Genomic DNA, 17622 nt, shown 5'->3' on the forward strand with positions numbered 1-17622 from the left:
AATATAATTTTAAGAAGATAAATAATCTGATATATTTTAGTCTCTATCATTTGGACGAATGAAGCACTGTTTCTACTTTTTTTTTCCAGAATGACCATTGATTCTTCAAAGATCAATATCTCCTTATAAAAAGATCATACCGAGGATTGGTTGAGTTGGTAAGAAAATAGACTTATGGATATTTCTTTTGATATATAATTCTCCATATAAAGTATCTTTCTTGATAGCATAAAATACCTCAGAATTTGAAGCTTTCTGCTGCCGCTCGAACCTCATTTTCAATCTGACCTTTTCTGTTTCAAATATCGATTTCTATTTGTAGATAACTCAGATAAGAAATTTTTTGAATGGTTAAAAGAATAGATGTATTGATATTTCTTTTGCTATATATTTCTCAATATAAAGTCTAGTTATTGATAGCAAAAAATACCTCAGAATCTAAAGATTGTTGTTGTTGCTCGAACCTTTTTGCAATCTGACTTGCGCTCATTCAAATATCAACATCTCTCTGTAGATAACTCCGATTGGAACAAATCATTTTCCTTAGAAAGTAAAATCAAATATATTTCCATCAATATATAATTTGCAATATGAAAAACTTTGTATAGAGGTAAAAACCGCAAAGAAATCTATGGGTATAGGGACTGAAAAAAATAACTATGAACCTAGACTTAGGGTTTAGGGTTTAGAGAAAAAGATCACATTAAATCATAGAACCTGCTCTGATACCATGTTGAATTTATGGAAAAGTGAAATACTTCATTGAGATCAATAACTTGTTGTAATTAGAGTACATGAACTTCTATTTATAATAGAGGAAGGTAGTAGAGTCCAATTAAAATAAAACTACCCTTGTCCCAATTACACCCAAACTCTAACACTTAAAGATAAGTCCTAACACAATTAAATAACTCAATATTGATAAAACACAAACATAACTCAAACTAAAACTCTTCTTGGTCTAAGATAAAGATACTTTTGTGAGTCCTTGATCTTCCAATTGATGTGATAAGGATGCCAGATCATGGTAATCATTGTGGATCCTACTTCTTATGGGCTTGGGCCCATCTTGTAGGCCTTCCTTGGCCGTGTGGCCCATCTTATAATAATCTTAGATATGTGGGCCTTCCTTGGTCGTGTGGGCTTGAGTTTATCTTTCAACAGCGGGTACTCTGAATAAAGCTATTGATGCCCTCTCCCATCGTACCGAAGACCAACTTCATTTGGCTGCCATCAGACACACCACTTCTATCTTACTAGATTCCATCAGAGAGGAACACCAGCACACACCAAATTTATAGGAGTTGTCACAACAGATTGCTGTAGGCACTAAGTCAGCCCATTGGTCCATTCATGACCACATTATTCTCTATAAACAGTATATCTAGCATCCACTTCACCGTTGGTAGCACTGGCTCTCTCTTCTTATCATGACAGCACACATGAAGGGCTACAGAAAACTCTTTAGCGCATCTGAGAAGATTTTTATTGGCCAGGGATGAAATCCACAGTTGCAACGTATGTGGCTGAGTTTCTGGTGTGTCAATGGAACAAAGCTGATCATTTGAGTCCAGCTGGCGTCTTACAACCACTCATTCTTCCCACGCAGGTATGGGCAGACATTTCTAAGGATTTCCTTGAAGGGCTTCCGAAAACTTCGAGCAAATCTGTTCTCTTGGTGGTGGTAGACCATTTTTCTAAATATGCACACTTTATCCCTATTGAGCATCCATATACAGTAGCCACTGTAGCCCAAGTTTTCTTTGCCAACATTGTCTACCTCCATAGTATTCCGGAATCCATCGTCAGTGATCGAGATGTGGTCTTTACTAGTATCTTTTGGAAGGACATTTTCAAGTTTTGTGGTACCAAACTCAAATACTCCTCCACATATCACCCTCAAACAGACAACCAGACTGAGGTGGTCAACCGCACAATTGAGATGTACTTGCAGTGTTTTGTGGGGGACAGTCCTAAAAAGTGGGTAGATTGCCTTCCTTGGGTGGAGTACTGCTACAACACTTCTTTCCACAAGACTTTACATGCAACACCATTCAATATACTATATGGCAGGGATCCTCCTCACTTGCTCTCCTATGCTCGTGGGACTACCAGAGTGGATGCAGTGGACCAAGCTCTTATAACTCGTGGTCAATTGTTGAAATTTACTGTCCAACACCTTCGAACAACTCAAGCCTGCATGAAGCACTATTATGATCAGGGACACCGCGATATTCAGTACAATCCGGATGATTTTTTATGGCTCTACCGTCAAACTTATCGTCAAAATTCTATTGCAAGCACTCATCACAAGCTTTCTCCAAAATATTTTGGCCCCTTCAAAATTATCCAGCGTATTGGGCAGGTTGCATATAAGCTACAAATTCCTCCAAAGTCCAAGCTACACAATGTCTTTCATGTCTCCTTACTCAAGCCGCTCAAGGGTCCCACTCCCAATCTATTCCCACCTTACCACCTATTGAAGACGGTAAAGTTTCTCTCACTCCTGCCAAAATATTAAGTGCTCGATTGAATCATGAGCGCAAAGAAGTCCTAGTCTAGTGGACACACAGATGCCACAAAAGCCACTTGGGAAGACCTAGATTTTTTCTAGCACGTCTACCCTACGTTCGAGCTTGTGGACAAGCTCTTTCTCCAAGGGGGGAGTGATGTTATGGACTCTATAGCAGGACGAGTCATCCATAAGCGATGCGGGCGAGTTGGTGACTCAGTGGAACAACCAAGTACCATAGGATTATATGTCTATTTTATTTCATAAGTCGTTAGCATGTATATGTCTATTTTATTTCATAAGTCGTTAGCATGTAATCCACAATGGCAGGATTGTAAAAACATTCAATTGGGCCCTTAGCGTGAATTGCTTTAAGGGAGCTCACGAAATGAAATTAGGCAAGAATGATTTCAACCTAACCAGGATCGGGATTCTCCTCTAAGGAACCCTGGATCGGCGTTCTCCTTGACGAATCCAAGGTTCAGGCATCCCTTCGACGAGTCTGACTCCACATCTCCAATCCTTCCTTCACTCCCTCCCATTCTCGGCAACATAGGTTGACCAGGTAAGTCCGTTAGGCCTGGTTCATCCCCTGTTCCCCTTGGTCATCCTTCCCTTCATCGAGTGACGAGGTCTATGGTCAAGGACCACAACATATTTTGACTTGAAATACATTTCCAATGTTTCCTGAAAAAAGGTACTAACATGGCGTTATAGTTGTAGAAAGTAATTTGGTTCAACTAAAATTGCCTTACCACAAAATTTTCTTGCAAAGAATTTTTAGCTAGAAAAGTGTTTCTAGGAAACATGAGGCATTAAAGATCCCAAGAGATGCATTTTTACTGGAAATATTTTTCCAACATTTCCTAAAAATAATGCAATAACAAGTTGTTATAGTTGTATAAAGTAATATGTTTCAGCAAAAATTGCATCACCACAAAATTTTCATGATAAGAGTTTTCAACTTGAAAAGTGTTTCCACCAAAGATAAGGCATTAATGGTCCCTGGAGACATATTTTTACAACAAAATTTTTCCATGGTTTTCCTGGAAAAAATGCACTAACAAAGCCTTATAATTGTAGAAAGAAATTTGTTGCAAGATCACGACCTTATTGTTGTAGAATGTAATTTGCTTCATAAAAAATTGCCTTACAATAAAAATTTCCTAGAAAAAAATTTACACCTTGTAAAGTGGTTCCAAGAAACTTGAGGCACTAATGGGTCCCTGGAGATGTATTTTTCTTGAAATGCCTTACCGCGAAATTTTCCTGATATGAATTTTCAACAAGAAAAATGTTTCCAGGAAACATGAGGCACTAATGGTCTCTGGAGATAAATTTTCACTACAAATACTTTGCTTACACTTCCCAAAAAAAAAACAAAAATGAATCAACAAGGCCTCTATATGTTTCAACAAATATTGCCTTACTACAAAGTTTTCCTGGTAAGAATTTTCTGATAGAAAAGTGTTTCCAGGAAACATGAGGCACTAATGGTTCCTAAAGATGTATTTTTACTAGGAATAAATTTTGAAAGTTTTTTAAAAAATTCACTAACAAGTCCTTCTAGTTGTAGAAAGAAATTTGTTACGCAAAAATATTGCCACATTAAAAATAAAATCTTTGTAAGAAATTTTATCTTGAAAATTGTTTCTAGGAAACATGAGGAACTAATGGTCCCTATAGATGTGTATTTACTAGAAATAATTTTCCAACGTTTCCAGAAAACTGCACTAGCAAGGTCTTATAGTTCTAGATAGTAATTATTTTAGCAAAAATTGCCTTACCACAATTTTTCGAGTAACATTTTTAATCTTGAAAAGTGTTTTCGGGAAACTTGAGGCACAAATGGTCTTTAGATACATATTTTTGAAAGAAATATATTACCAGTATTTCCAAAAAAAAAGGCACTAACAAGGTCATATAGTTGAGGAAAGTAATATGTTTCAGCAAAAATGCCTTACCACCAATTTTTTTGGAAAAAAAACATTTCAATGAGAAAAGTGTTTCCAGTAAACAAGAGGCACTAATGGTCCTTGGAGACGTATTTTTACTTGAAATACTTTTCCAATGGTTCCTGAAATATTGCACTAACAAGGACTTATAGTAGCAGAATGTAATTTGTTTTAGGAAAAATAGCCTCTCCACAAAAATTTTTTCGTAAAAATTTTCTATGAGAAAAGTGTTTCCTGGAAATATGAGGCACTAATGGTCCCTGGAAACATATTTTTACTAGAAACACTTTTCCAATGGTTCCTGAAATATTGTAGTAACTAGGACTTAGAGTAGTAGAATGTAACTTCTTTCACCCAAAATTGCCTCTTCAAAAAAATATCTTGGTAAGATTTTTTTGCTTGAAAAATGTTTCCTAGAAACAAGAGGCACTAATAGTCTCTATAGACTAATTTTTAGTAGAAATAATTTTCCAACATTTCAGAAAAGAATGCATTAGCAAAGCCAAATAGTTGTAGAAAGTAATTTGATTCAGCAACAATATCTTAACACAAAATTTTTGTGGGATGAAATTTTCAGCTTGAAAATTGTTTCCAAAAAACATGGGGAACTAATGGACCTTGGAGATGTATTTTTACTATAACTACATTTCCAATATTTCCTAAAATGCAGTAACAAGGCTTTATAGTTGTCAAAAGTTATTTGATTCAGCAAAAAATGTCTCACCATAAAAATTTTCTAGTAAGAATTTTTTTCTTGAAAAGAGTTTCCCAACAACTTGAGACACTAATGGTCCCTGGAGCTGTATGTTAACTAGAAATACTTTTGAAACATTTCCTTTAAAAAAAGGCAATAAAAAGGCCTTATAGTTGTAGCAAGTAAATGTTTCAGCAAACATTGCCACACCATAAAATTTTCCTCGTAAGAATTTTCAGCTAGAAAGATGTTTCCAGGAAACATGAGGCACTAATAGTCCCTGGAGACGTATTTTCACTATAAATACTTTTCCAACATCTCCTAAAAAATGCAGTAACATGGCCATTTAATTGTAGAATGTATTTTGTTTATGCAAAATATGGTTCTCCACAAAATTGTCCTTGTAAGAATTTTCAACTAGAAAAGTGTTCCAAGAAACATGAAGCACTAATGGTCTTTGGATATGTATTATTACTAGAAACAATTTTCTAATGTTTGTTGGAAAAAAAAAGAACTAAAAAAGGCCTCATAGTTGTAGAAATTAATTTGTTTCTACAAATATTGTCATACCACAAAATTTTCCAAGTAAGAATTTTCAGTTCGAAAAGTGTTTCCGGGAAATATGAGGTCTATGGGTCCCTGGAGACGTATTTTTACAAGAAAGCCATTTCCATATTTTCCCGATAAAAGGCACAAACAAGGCCTTATGGTCATAGAAACTAATTTGTTTCAAAAAAAAAAATTTCCACAATTATTTCTTGGTAAGAATTTTCAGCTAGAAAAGTGTGTCCAGGAAACATGAGGCACTAATGGTCCCTGGAGACGTATTTTTTCAAGAAATTCTTTGACAATGTTTCTTGAAAAAAGGAACTAATAGTCCCTATAGACATATTTTTACTAGAAATACTTTTCTAATGTTTCCCTAAGAAATATACTAACAAGGCCATATAGTTGTAAGAAGTAATTTGTTTCATTAAAAATTGCCTAACCACAAAATTTTCCTGGTAAGAATTTTCAGCTTGAAAAGTGTTTCCTCAAAACTTGAGGCACTAACGGTCTTTGGAGACGAATTTCTACTACAAATAGTTTTCCAACGCTTCTTGAAAAATGCACTAACAAGTTGTTATAGATGTAGAAAGTAATTTTGTTTTAGAAAAAAAGCCTTGCCACAAATTTTTCCTGGTAAGAATTTTCAAGTTAAAAAATGTTTCCAGTTACATGTGGCACTAATGGTTCCAGAAGATGAATTTTTACTGGAAATAATTTTCCAATGTTTCCTAAAAAAAATGGATTATCAAAGCCTAATAGACGTAGAAAGTACTTTGTTCCAGAAAAAAAGGCCTTACCACAAAATTTTCTTTAAAAGAATTTTAAGCTAGATAAGTTTTTCCATGAAACATTGGGGACTAATGGTCCCTAGAGACACATTTTTACAAGAAATATTTTTCCAAATTTTCCTTAAAAAATGCCCTAACTAGGCCTTATATTATTAAAAAGTAATTTGTTTCAACCAAAAATGCCTTACTAAAAAAATATCCTTGTAGGAATTTTTAGCTAGAAAAATGTTTCCAAGAAACATGAGGCACTAATGGTCTCTAAAGATGTATTTTGACCAGAAATACTTTTCCAACGTTTCCTGAAAAACTGCACTAACAAGGCCTTATAGTTATAAAAATTTATTTCATTCACCAAAAATTGTCTTACCACAAAAATTTCTTTTTGGGAATTTTTAACAAGAAAAGTGTTTGAGGTAACAAGAAGCACTAATGATCCCTGTAGTTTTATTTTTACAAGAAATATATTGCGAACTTTTTTTGAAATGTTTTACTAAAAAAACCTTATAGTTTTTGAAAGAAATTTGTTTCAGCAAAAATTGCATTACCACTAAATTTTCCCTATAAGAATTTTCAGCTAAAAAAGTGTTTCAAGAAAACATGAGGCACTAATCATCCCTGGAGACTTATTTTTACTAGAAATACATTTTAAACTTTTAGCGAAAAATGCACTAACAAGGCCTTATAGTTGTAGAATAATTTGTTTTAGAAAAAATTGCCTTACCACAAAATTTTCCTGGTAAGAATTTTAAGTTTGAATAGTGTTTCAAGGAAACATGATGCACTAATGGTCCCTACAGATGTATTTTTACAAGAAATAATTTTCCATTATTTCCTAAAAAAATGCACTAACAAGGCCGTATAGTTGTAAAAGTAAGTCGTTGAACCAAAAATTTCTTCACCACAAAATTTTCCTAGAAAGAATTTTCAGCGAGAAAAGTGTTTCTAGGAAACAAGAGGCACTAATGGTCACTTGAGATGTATTTTTACTAGAAATACTTTTCCAATATTTTTCATAAAAATACACGAACAAGGCCTTATAGTGGTAGAAAGTAATTTGGTTCAACAAAAATTACTATTCCACAAAATTTTCTTGGTAATAATTTTCTTCTAGAAAAGTGTTTCCAGGAAACAGGAGGCACTAATGGTCCCTCAAGAGGTATTTTTATGACTCCTGATCATAGAATGTAATTTGTTTCAGCAAAAATTGCCTGAACACAAAATTTTCCCGCTAAGAAATTTTAGTTAGAAAAATGTTTCCAAGAAACATGAGGCATTAATGGTCTCAATAGATGTATTTTTACTAGAAATATTTTTCCAACGTTTCCTAAAAATGCACAAATAAGGCCTTATAGTTGTAGAAAGCAATTTGGTTCAACAAAAAATGCCTGACCATAAAATTTACCTGGAATGAATTTTTAGAATGAAAAGCGTTCAGAGGAAACATGAGGAACTAATGGTCCCTAGGGATGTATTTTACATGAAAAATATTTCCAACATTTTCTGAAAAAATTCTATAAAACGGCATTATAGTTTTAGAAAATAATTTGTTTAAAAAATTGTCTTACCACAAAATTTTCTTGGTAAGAATGTTCAACTAGAAATGTGTTTCAAGGAAACATGAAGCACTAATGGTACCTAGAGACATATTCCTACTAGAAATATTTTGCCAATGATTTCAAAAAAAGAAACTAACAAGGCATTATAGTTTTAGAAAGTAATTTATTTTATCAAAAATTGCTTGACCACAAAATTTTTCAGGTAAGAATTTTCAACTAGGAAAGTGCTCCCAAGAACAATGAAGTACTAATGATCCTTAGAGATGTATTTTTACTAGAAATAATTTTCCAACATTTCCTAAAAATGGCACTAAAAAGGCCTTATAGTTGTTGAAAGAATTTGTTTCACTAAAATACCCCTAACCACAAAAAATTTTTAGTAACAATTTTCAGCTAGAAAAGTGTTTGCATAAAACATCATGCACAAATAGTCTTTAGATACGTATTTTTTATGAGAAATAACTTTCCAACATTTCCTAGAAAAATGAAATGACAAGGCCTTATAGTAGTAGAAAGTAATTTGTTTTAGAAAAAAATGCCCACAAAATTTTCTTAGTAATAATTTTTTAGCTAGAAAAGTATTTCCAAGAAACTTGAGGCACTAATTATCCCTGGAGAAGTATTTTTACTATAAATACGTTTCCAACATTTCCTAAAAAAAAAATACAAAAACAAGGCTTTATAGTTGAAGAAAGTAATTTGTATCACCAAAAATTGCTTTTCCACAAAATCTTTCTGGTAAGACTTTTTTTCTCGAAAAGTGTTTCCAAGAAACTTGAGGCACTAATGGTTCGTGGAGAAATATTTTTATACAAAATACTTTTCCAAAGATTCCTAAAAATGCATGAACCAGGCCTTATAGTGGTAGAAAGTAATTTGTTTTAGAAAAAATACCCTAGCACTAAATTTTCCAGGTAAGAATGTTCAGCTAGAAAAGTGTTTCCAAGAAATATGAGGCACTAATAGTCCCAAGAGATGTATTTTTACAAGAAAAACATTTCCAACATGTTTGAAAAAAAGGCACTAGTAAGGCCTGATAGTTGTAGAAATTAATTTGTTTCAACAAAAATTGTTTACCACAAAATTTTCTTGGTATAAATTTTTTTCTAGAAAATTGTTTCCAAGAAAAAGAGGCACTAATGGTTTTTAGCGATATATTTTTACTGGAGACCCTTTTCCATCGTTTCCTGCAAAAAATGCACTAACAAGGCCTTATAGTTTTAGAAAGTAATTTGTTTCAACAAAAATTGCCATACCAAAAAAATTTCCTGGTAAGAATTTTTAGCTAGAAAAGTGTTTTAAGAAAACATGAGCTAGTAATGGTCCATGGAGACATTTTTTCACTAGAAATAGTTTTCAACGTTTCCTAAAAAATGGCATTAGCATGCCTCAAAACTTTTCTCGTAAGAAGTTTTTGCAAGAAAAGTGTTTCTAGGAAATATGAGGCACTAATGGTCCTTGAGACGTATTTTTATTTTTAAAATAAATACTTGTCCAACATTTTTTGAAAAAAAAATCACTAACATGGCCTTATAGTTGAAGAACGTAATTTGATTCAGCAAAAAAAATGCCTTACCACAATATTTTCATGGTAAGAACTTTCACCTAGAAAAGTGTTTCCAAGAAACATGAGGCACTAATGGTCTCCATAGATGTTTCTTTACTAGACATATTGGCCAAATTTTCCTAAAAATAGGCACTGATAGGCCTTATAGTTGTAGAAGGTAAGTTATTTTAGAAAAAAATTGTCTTACCCCAAAATTTTCAAGGGAAGAATTTTTAGCTAGAAAAGTGTTTCCAAGAAACATAAGGAACTAATGGTCCCTGGAGTGGTATTTTTACTAGAAATACTTTTCCTAAGTTTCCTGAAAAAAAATGCACTAACAAGGCCTCATAGTTGTAGAAAGTAATTGGTTTCAGCAAAAATTGTCTGACTCGAAAATTTTCCTCATAATATTTTTTTGCTGGAAAAGTGTTTCCAAGTAACTTGAGGTACTAATTATCTCTACTGATATATTTTTACCAGAAATACTTTTCCAACATTTCCTTAAAAAATACATACATAAAGCCTTCTAGTAGTGGAATGTAATTTCTTTAAAAAAAAAGCCTTACCATAAAAGTGTTTCCAAGAAACATGAAGCACTAATGGTCCCTTAAAATGTATTTTTATTAGAAATGCTTTGCTAATGTTTCCCAAAAAGAGTCACTTTCAAGGCCTTATTATTTTAGAAACAAATTTGTTTCAACAAAAATTGCTTTACCTCAAAAAATTTCTCATAAGAATTTTCTGTTAGAAAAGTGTTTCTAGGAAACATGAGGCACTAATGCTCCCTATAGACGTATTTTTACGAAATACTTTCCTAAAAAAAGCCACTAACAAGGCCTTCTATTTGTAAAATTTAATTTGCTTCAACGAAAAATGCCTTATCACAAAAAATTTTAGGTCAGATGTTTTAACTGAAAACGTGTTTCATGGATACATCAGGCACTAATGGTCCGTGGAGACGTATTTTTACAAAAAATACTTTTCCAACATTACCTGAAAAAAAAGAAACTAACAAGGCCTTATAGTTGAAAAATGTAATTTGTTTCATCAACAATTGCCTTACCACTAAATTTTCTTTGTAAGAATTTTCAGCTAGAAATGTGTTTACAGGGAACTTGAGGCACAAATGGTCTCTGGAGACATATTTTTACAAGAAATTTTTTTTCCAACATTTCCTGAAAAAGGCACTAACAAGGCCTTATAGTTCTAGAAAGTAATTAGCTTCAGACAATATTGGCTCCAATAATATTGTCTTGATAAGAATTTTTAGCTAGAAAAGTGTTTTCAGGAAACATGAGGCTCATAGAAATAATTTTTCCAATATTTCCTGAATGAGCCACTAACAAGGTATGTATTTTTACTAGAAATATTTCTCCAATATTTCCTGAAAAAGCGCAATAACAACGCCTCAGAGTGGTTAAATGTAATTTGTTTCAGCAAAAATAATTTTACCACAAAATTTTCTAGGTAAGAACTTTTAGCTAGGAAAGTGTGTTCTGGAATCATGAGGCTCCAATGGTGCCTAGAGACATATTTTTACAATAAATACTTTCCAACATTCCTAATCAATTGCACTAAGAAAACGTTAAAGTTGTAGAAACTAATTCGTTTCACAAAAAATTGCCTACCTTAAAAATTTTCTTTGTAAGTATTTTTAGCTAGAGAAGTGTTTCTAGGAAACATAAGGCACTAATGGTCCTTGGATACTTATTTTGTACTAAAAATATTTTTGCAACGTTTATTTAAAACATTCCCTAACAAGGCCATATAGTTGTAGTAAGTTATTTCTTTTATCACAATTTTTCTTGTAAGAATTTTTGTTTGAAAAGAATTTCCAGGAAACATGAGACATTAATGGTGCCCGAAGACATATTTGTACTACAAATAAATTTCCAACATTTCTTAAAAAAATGCACTAATGAAACCATATAGTTGTTGAAAGTAGATTGTTTCAACAAATATTGCCTAACCTCAAAGCTTTCCTGGTAAGAATTTTTAGGTTGAAAAGTGTTACCAGGAAACATGAGGCACTAATGGTCCTATAAGACGTATTTTTCCTAAAAATAATTTTCCAATGTTTCTAGAAAAAAAATAAGAACTAACAAGGCCTTATAGTTTTACTAAATAATTTGTTTAAGAAAAAAACGCATTATAAAAAAATTTCTTGGTAAGAATTTTCAGCTAGAAAAGTGTATCCAGGAAACATGAGGCAATAATAGTCCTAGGAGATGTATTTTTTTTAAAAAAAATACTTTGCCAACGTTGCTTGAAAAAAAAACTAGCAAGGCCTTATAATTTTAGAAAGTAATTTGTTTTGGAAATAATTGTCTTACCACAAAATTTTCGTGGTAAGAATTGTCTGCTAGAAAAGTGTTTCTAGGAAACATGAGGCATTAGTGGACCCTGAAGACATTTTTTTACTAGAAATACTTGGACAATGTTTCCTAAAAAAAGCAACTACCGAGGCCTTTTAGTTATAGAAATAAGTTGTTTTAGAAAAGAATTGCCATACCACAGAATTTTACTGGGAAGAATTTTCTGCAAGAAAAGTGTTTCCAAGAAACATGAGGCACTAATGGCCCATGGATATGCATTATTACTAGTATTATTATTCCAACGTTTCCTAAAAAAATGCAATAACAAGGCCTTATAATTGTTGAAAGTAATTTGTTTTAGAAAAAATTGCAAAACCAGAAAATTTTCTTGGTAAAATTTTTTATCTCGAAAAGTATTTCCTAGAAACTTGAGGCACTAATAGTCCTTGGTGACATATTTTTATTGGAAATACTTTTCCTACGTTTCCTGAAAAAAAGACTATCAAGGCCTTACAATTGTTGAAAGTAATTTTTTCTGCAAAAAAATCGTTACCGCAAACTTTTTAGTAACGAAGCCTTACAATTGGTAAGAATGTTTAGTTTTAAAAGGGTTTCAAGGAAACCTGAGGCACTAATGCTCCCTGGAGATGGATTTTTCCTAGAAATACTTTTCCAACATTTCCTTAAAAAAAGCACTAACAATGCCTTATAGTTGTAAAAAGAGTTTGTTTCATAAAAAATAGGATTTCCACAAAAATTTCCTGGTAAGAATTTCCAAGTTGAAAAGTGTTTCCAGGAAACATGATTCACTAATGGGCCCTAGAGACATTTTTTTTCCTATAAACGTTTTTTCAATGTTTCCAAAAAAAAATTCACTAACAAGACCTTATAGTTTTAAGAAGTAATTTGTCTAAGTAAGAAATGCTAGGAAACATGAGGCACTAAAGGTCTCTGGAGACATATTTTTACTAGAAATACTATTTCCAATGTTTCCTGAAAAAAGTCATTATTGAGGGATCACGGTTGTAAAAAGTAATTTGTTTAAAAAAATGCCTAAGCAAAAAAGTTTTATTGTAAGAATTTTCTACTAGAAAAATTATTCTAGGAAACATGAGGCACTAATGGTCCTTACATATGTATTTTTACTAGATATGTTTTTCCAACGTTTCATGAAAAAAGGCATAAAAAGGCCATATAGTTGTAAAATGTATTTTGTTTAAGCAAAAATTCCCTTACCTCAAAATTTTTCATGTAAGAAATTTCTGCTAGAAAAGTGTTTCCTAGAAACCTCAGACACTACGGTCACTGGAGACATATTTTTACTAGAAATAGTTTTCTAATGTTTCTTGAAAAATGCATAAACAAGTCCTTATAGTTATACAAAGTAGTTTGTTTCTACAAAAATTACCTTAACTCAAAATTTACTTGGTAAGAATTTTAAGCTAGAAAAGTGTTTCCAAGAAACATGAGTCGCTAATGGTCTTTGTAGAGCTATTTTTATGAGAAATACATTTCCAATGTTTCCTAAAAATAAGGTACTAACTAGAACTTACATTTCTAAAAATTAATTTGTTTCAGCAACAATTGCCTTAACTCAATACTTTCTAGGTAAGAATTTTTAGCTAGAAAATGTTTCCAGGAAACATGAAACACTAATGATCCCACGAGATGAATTTTTACAAGAAATATGTTTCCAACCTTTTTTGAAACAAAAGGCACTAACAAGGCCTTATAGTTGTAAAATGTAATTTGTTTATGCAAAAATTGCTTTACCACAAAATTTTCCTAAGAATTTTCGTCTTGAAAAGTGTTTCTAGGAAACATTAGGCACTAATGTTCCTCAGAGACGTATTTTTACTTGAAATACTTTAACAAAAATTCCTAAAAATGCACTAACAAGGACTTATAGTTCTAGAAACTAATTTGTTTCAACAAAAAATTGCCTAACCAAAAAGTTTTCTTGGTAAGAATTTTCAGCTAGAAAAGTGTTTCTAGGGAACATGAGGTATTAATGGTCCCGTGAGATATATTTTAGAAAGAAATATTTTTCAAAATTTTCTGTAAAACATGCACTAACAAGACCTGATTGTTGTAGAAAGTGATTTATTTCAGCAAAATTTTCCTAGTAAAATTTTCAACTTAAAAAGTGTATCCAGAAAATTTTCACATTTTTTGTAAACATACACTATCTAGTAAAAAATTTTCCCAGAAATATTTTTCCAATGTTTCCTCAAAAGATGCACAAAGAAGGCCTAATAGTTGTAGAAAGTAATTTCAAAATTTTAATGTTTCTTCAAAATATTCCTGATAAAAATTCTCAATTGTGAAAGTGTTTGAGAGATAAATGAGGCACTAATGGACCTTGAAGATATATTTTTACAAGAAATAATTTCTAGCATTTTTTGAAAAAATGCACTAACAAAGCCTTATGATTGTAGAAAGTCATTAGTTTCAACAAAAAAATTTATACCAAAAATTTTTCTTGGAAAGAATTTTCATCAAGAAAATGTTGAGGACTCAATAGCTAACTGATAAATTGGGTTGAAGGCCCTATCCCAAAATGACTAGCCACTTAGGAAACATCTTCTACCAACTAATAAATGCCAGATCTTTATACTCACTCATGTATGTGGGACTATCCTTTTGAAATCTCCCCCTCACGTGTAGGCACATGGATATTTTGGGTAGAGGCCCTCATGTGGCGGCACGTGGATAATTTGGGTGGATGCCCACATATGAGAACCTTGCTCTGATACCATGTTAAATTGGATCGAAGGCCCTATCCCAAAATGACTAGCCACTTAGGAAACCTCTTCTGTCAACTAATAAATGCAAGATCTTTATACTCACTAATGTATGTGGGACTATCCTTTTTAAAACTAACCGAGTCATCCAAAGGAGGCTCATTGAGTCACTGAGTTAATTGCTTTATTTCCATATTGTTTTAAATTCGTTTTTATGCATTATTTAAGTTAAATTGCCATAGGGGCAGAATTTTAAAATTAAACCCTAAAATTATGTTGCCTTCAACCCTACTTAGAGGGGAAGGAGAATGAGAAAAGGCAAGTCTTAAATTAGGTTAAACAGGGTTCAGAGTTCTCCTTGACGAGCTCTAGAATCAAGTTCCCTCTTGAATATGAATTTCTTTCTTCTCTCTTTGATTTTTTGTTTTACCTTCCTCTTCACCAAAAACAAGGAGAGATTTCTTCCTCTTTTCCGAGCTCAACAAGAGGCCTTTAGCCTCTAATCAGTGCACAAAAGCAAGAGAGGATCTCTCTCCCTCTCTCTTTTTGAGCCAAGATAGAGGTTTTCCAGCCACTATACCGAGAGCAGCAAAGGCTAGAGGTTCTTCAACCACTAAACTAGAGAGCAGCAAGGTTAGGGACTCTTAACCTCTCATCCGTGGACTGCCCAAGTTAGAGTCTTTTCAGCCCCTAAACCCGGACAGCAGCTGGAAGGGTCCTAACCCTCTCAGTCGTGAGCAGCAAGGGGCCATTCCCCTCCTGTCCGAGAGCAGCAAGGGCTTCCCATCCTCTTACCAAGAACAGCAGCATAGCTGAAAAAAGGAAGCTCTTTTCCTTCCAATTGAGAGCAGCAACTCTCTTACAACTCTGGATTCACCAATCCCACACCGAGTTACCAAAGCAAGGGACCATAACAACTTTGTATTAGAGATATACCGTTGTTGCAAGTTTGAATCCCAGAGGGGGCGACCTAGATGCCAGATTAAAATTACTGGTAGGCTCAAAAAGTGGGTCGAACCAGTGTTGCTAGAGTGGGCCACTGAGGATGTTGGCTCATAATGGTGGGAGTATTGTTATGATCCTGGGGTTAAGTACTTGGCTTTCTGCTACCAAATAGATCGGTCTTTTGGTAAGTATTGGCTAGGTGCTTAACATTTGATATCAGAGCGGGAACACAATGAGTGATTCTTCATCCCGAGAAAAATGTCTAGCCATACTCAATCTATTGGGAGAAATAAGTGCAAGGTTTTTAGCATTGGTAGAAATACGCACAAAATTTTTAGCATGCTGTGATGGAAGGCGTGAATCTGTTAGGTTCTTCCCTTGCCATGGATCAAGTGATTTATCATGCATAACGGGCTATATTTCTATAAGGAATGACTTATGGATTGGGAGTCAACACTTGGATAAAAATCCCCCGCCTCCCCCATTTCCCAACGATTACAAAACCTGATATATAAAAACTAAAAAAGAGTTTACAATCCCTAATAATTACATACACTTTTTGAAATTATCACTCTCTACATTTGGGCATTCTGCATTTCCATTTTAGATTTGAACTTTTTTTCTTAAATCAAAACCTGAATTTTATCTTTCCTTTCATCACGTAAACAAAAAAAGAAATAGAGGGCAAATAGATCACAACAAAATGAAAAATTTAGAGTTTATGTATGCAAAAAATTTAAAGCAATAACATATGTAAGTAAAGAAAATTTATTCACACACCACAAATGAACACAAAAGTTTTGTTATCCAAATTTGGGAAATTCCACTTGTTCAACCCTAATAGCTTGGAATTTTATAAGAAAGATTTTTCTACACATGTTTTAAAAAATGGAAATGCATGCTTGAAACATGTTAAAGATGCAAATGACATATGGATCCCAACCTTTTAAAGAGAATGTCATTAAATTCTCAAGTGAACGTGCGGTGGGATATTTATCTGAGTCGAACTAGCCATTATTTTGCCGATTTAAAAAAAGCTGCCTAACGATCATAGATGATTGTAAAGTGATTTATCATGCGCAATGAGCTATATTTTTGTAAGGAATGTCTTATCGATTGGGATTCAACACTCGGTTAAAAATCCCCCGCCTCCCCCTTTTTCCAACGATTGCAAAATCAAATATATAAAAACAAAGAAAGAGTATACAATCCCTTAAAAATTACAGGCACTTTTTGGAATTATCACTCTCTACATTTGTGCATTTCGCATTTCCATTTTAGATGTGTACTTTTTTTCTTAAATCAAAACTTGAATTTTCACTTTCCCTTCATCTCGTAAACAAAAAAAGAGATAAAAGGCAAATAGATTACAACAAAATAAAAATTTTCGAGTTTATGTTTGGAAAAAATTTAAAGCAATAAAATATGTAAGTAAAGAAAATTTCTTCACACTTCACAAATGAGCACAAAAGTTTTCTTATCCAAATTTGGGAAATTCCAGTAGTTCAACCCTAATTGCTTGGAATTTTATAAGAAAGAGATTTTTCTACACATGTTTTCAAAAACGGAAATGCATGCTTGAAACATGTTAAAGATGCAAATGACCAATGGATCCAAACCTTTTAAAGAGAATAACATTAAATTCTCATGTAAACATGCGATGAGATATTTACTCGAGTCGAACAAGCCATTAATTTGCCCAATGACAAAAAGCTAACCTGATGATCATAGATGATTGTAAAGTGATTTATCATGCGTAACGGTCTATATTTTTGTAAGGAATGACTCATAGATTGAGAATAAACACTCGGTTAACAATCAACCGCCTCCTCCTTTTCCCGACGATTGCGAAACCAGATATATAAAAAATAAAAAGAGTTAACTATCCCAAAAAATTACAGACACTTTTTGGAATTATCACTCTCTAGATTTGTGCATCGTGCATTTCCATTTAAGATGTGTAATTTTTTTTCCTAAATAAAACTTGAGTGTTCACTTTCCCTTTATCTCGTAAACAA

Source organism: Aristolochia californica, unplaced genomic scaffold (genome assembly GCF_029961685.1).
Source record: "Aristolochia californica isolate CCGP_79_NKW_82.1479 unplaced genomic scaffold, dmAriCali1.0.hap1 SCAF_8, whole genome shotgun sequence".
In the NCBI taxonomy this organism is placed as follows: Eukaryota; Viridiplantae; Streptophyta; class Magnoliopsida; order Piperales; family Aristolochiaceae; genus Aristolochia; species Aristolochia californica.